This window comes from Cebus imitator, unplaced genomic scaffold, assembly GCF_001604975.1.
Source record: "Cebus imitator isolate Cc_AM_T3 unplaced genomic scaffold, Cebus_imitator-1.0 Scaffold38, whole genome shotgun sequence".
NCBI classification, from domain to species: Eukaryota; Metazoa; Chordata; class Mammalia; order Primates; family Cebidae; genus Cebus; species Cebus imitator.
This window is the reverse complement of record NW_016107353.1, coordinates 4462107-4465648: the sequence shown is the minus strand read 5'-3', so window position 1 is coordinate 4465648 and position 3542 is coordinate 4462107. Positions and strand designations below refer to the sequence as shown.

Below are 3542 nucleotides of genomic sequence, written 5' to 3'. Positions count from 1 at the left end.
GCATGGTGGTTCACACCTGTAGTCCCAGCACTTTGGAAGCCAAGGCAGGTGGATCGCTTTAGTTCAGGAGCTCGAGACCAGCCTGAGCAATGTAGCAAAACCCCATCTCTACAAAAAAATACAAAAAATTAACTAGGCCTGGTGGTACATGCCTGTAATCCCAACTACTTGAGAGGTGGGAGGATGTCTTGAGCCCAGGAGTTTGAGATTGCAGTGAGTCGTGATCATGTCACTGCACTCCAGCCTGGGTGACAGAGCCGAGACCTTGAAAAAAAGGAAAGAAAAAGGGAAGGAGATGTGGAAGTTGAGAGGGGCCAGGCGCCGCTCCGAAGCGGGAAGTGGGGCAAGATGGTTTCTATCTCCAAGTGGCTAGTGTTAGACAGCCGGAGTCAGTCTCCATGGAGATTATCTTTGATAGCAAACTTCTTTTGGAGAATAGCTGAGTTTGTGGTTTCATTTTTCAAAACTCTGCTTCAGCAAGATGTGAAAAAATAGAAGCTATGGAAACTCATCTGATTCCCAATATGCTGATGGAAGAGAGCCACCGGGAAACCACCCCAAAGAATGGGTAGAATCAATCATCTGCAAGGCCCCAGTCCTCCTCCAATGCTGGTGGGTGAGGAAGGTAAATGTCTGCTCTAAGAAGCAGACAACTGGACATGCACATTCATAGCAGAAGGAAACCATCAAGAAGTGGAAAGCTGGCCATGCTGAGCAGTAGATAAATGTGTGTGTCTAAATAAGGACTGCTCTGTGTCCTCACAGATGAATGAGATCATGCTGGGAATTCCCTCTGCAGGGAACTGGCCTAACTGACATGCAGTTCCATAAATGCACATGTTTGTCTCACTACTTTTTTGTATAGTTTATTAAAGTATTGATATAGTTCTAATAAGTACATTTTTTAGGTTGCAGAATGGACTCCTCATCTTTATATTAAATTCACAAAAAAAACTGAATCTGAAGAAAATAAAGGGCTGTGTATTCAGCACTGCTAGTGTCACCTTTTCAACTTGTGAAATACTGTTCATTGTTAACTTGTTCTCATTTATAAATCACATTGTATCTATTTTGGTAATACGCATATTGTATCTGTGCTCTTGAATTAATTTGTATCTTTAATATATTTATCTCATGAATCTTAAAAAAAAAGGAAAAGGAAAAGAAGGAAGGAAGGGAGAGAGAGAGGGAGGGAGAGAGGGAGGGAGGGAGGGAAGGAGGGAGGGAAAAGGAAGGAAAAAAGGAAGAAAAAAGGAAAAAAGGAAGGAAGAAAGGAAAACTAAATGAAAAGAAAATTGTTTCCTCGGGTCTAATATAAATCTCTTGATGAAAATAGACATCCTGAAGGGTGGAGGGTGGAGGGTGGAGGGTGGGAGGAGGGAGAGGATCAGGAAAAATAATTAATGGGCGCTAGGCTTAACATCTGAGCAATGAACTAATCTGTGCAGCAGACCCCCATGACACAGGTTTACCTATGTAACACACCTGCACTTGTACCTCTGAACTTAAAAGTTCGAAAAAGAGGCTTAATTTTCCCTGTGAGCATTTACTTTAGAAAACTTGTAAGTTTTAAGTTCTTTCTCTACCTGTTTGAAAGTATGTAAATCTTTTAAAAAGGCAAATAAGCCTCTTACCAGCTTTCTTTCCTTCAGGAATGCCTTTCTCAAGTACCTAGGAGCCAGCTCTTTGAAATGCAATCATGAGGGAGGATAGTGTCCTTACTTCCCGTGTCTTTCGGAGAGTAGGAGCATAACTTGGGCAGGTCCCTCTCTCCAAAACTACCTCTTATGACAAAGATATGAAAAATTTATTTTTCCTTCGGATAAATCCAATTCACAAACACAGATGGGCACCCCAGCCACCGGGTGAATCTAGGATGTGTCACAAATGGTGCAGTCAAGTCCTCCTGCTTGAGGACTAGTCACTGTTTACCCTGAGAACATGTATGGAAAGGATTGTATGGGCTTGTCAACAACAGTGCAAAATCTAATCTCTTCCTCGATGTTTGCCTTAACATTACAACCAGTAATTGTCCCACCGCCACCTCAGCAGAGGCATCCAATCATTGAATATCCTTAGTTGCAGTCCAGGGAAGAGGACAGAGGCAGAAAGCTGTCTGAATCAGTACTACTCAGTGTGGGCTGAAGACCAGTGCTGCTCCATGATCTGGTTGTTGCCAGTTGTGACAAGGCAAGTACAGAAATTAAGAGTTTGGGAAACCTTACAGCAATTTGACAGATTATTTGTGCATGCACGCATGCTCGTGTGTGTGTGTGTGTGTGTGTGTGTGTGTGTGTGTTATACTGAATAATTTAAAACAGGGCTTGTGTTTTGTAAATCTTTATTATAATTTCCCTGGCACTTCTTTTTTTTATACATTTTACAAAAAAAACCGTTGCTCTATAATGGATTACAATTTTTAAATTTCTGGCTCTTAGCCAAAGACAGTTTGATAAGTACAGGTCCAAGTCACACTCCCAGGCTTGTTCCAGACTCATGGAAGCTTTTAAGTTGGGAGAAAGACATAGTGAGACATACACTTATGTTATACACAGCCTAACCGGATTTCATGTTCCCACTCTCACTTTTGACCTCGGGTAAATTACATAATTTCAATCCTTTACCTGAAGATAGGAATAATAATTCTTCACTCGCAGATTTGAGATGAAGATTGGAAGAAACACTGTGCTATAGGCCTAGCACAATACCAGGCTCATGGTAAGGATTGTTAAGTTGCCTTAAAGGGCATCTGGTTGAACCCACAACCTGCTACTCCAGTGAGAATCTCAGTCCCCACCATGGAACCAATGCAGCTATCCCAGCACATCCAGCGTATCCTGACCAGGGCCCCAGCTAAGGTAAGGCAAATGGTACTGGCCAGGTCATCTCTCCCCGGCCTCCATTATACCTGAAGAACTTAGCACCCTAAGGAGAAAACATGGCCTCCTTCTCTCTCATGACAACAAACCCTGATTTTGTTCAAGTATCATGCATCTATGTGCTTCAGAGGAAATGGGCTCCCTCCATGGTAATTCGCCTGTCCAGTGACTGATTCAGGAATGGGTTTGTGACATAACCTGGTTAATAAAACAGGGAGAGAGGTCTGCGTCTCTCCAGAACCAAAGGAGTATCAGGAAATATTTTCTTACTTTTTTTCTTCTTAGTGCAATGGTGCAATCTCGGCTCACTGCAACCTCCGCCTCCTGGGTTCAAGCGATTCTCCTGCCTCAGCCTCCCAAGTAGCCGGCATTACAGGCAGGAACCACCACGCCTGGCTAATTTTTGTATTTTTAGTAGAGACAGGGTTTCACCATATTAGCCAGGCTAGTCTCGAACTCCTGACCTTAGGTGATCCACTCAGCCTCTCAAAGTGCTGGGATTACAGGTGTGAGCCACCATGCCTGGGCATATTTTCTTACTCTTAAAAACAAGGAAACTAGGCCTTTTTTCTGCCTCTAAATGTCACATTTGAAGCCTGGAATTGCCGAATTCTTCTGGGAACCATAAGGAGACTCAGCCAAAGATGATAAACCAACATGCAG

General features: G+C 43.0%; 1 pseudogene; it reads left to right on the top strand.

Annotated features, from left to right (window-relative positions):
* The first annotated feature begins 348 nt into the window (after positions 1-348).
* LOC108302084 overlaps positions 349-3542 on the top strand; it is a 3890-nt pseudogene continuing 696 nt past the window's right edge.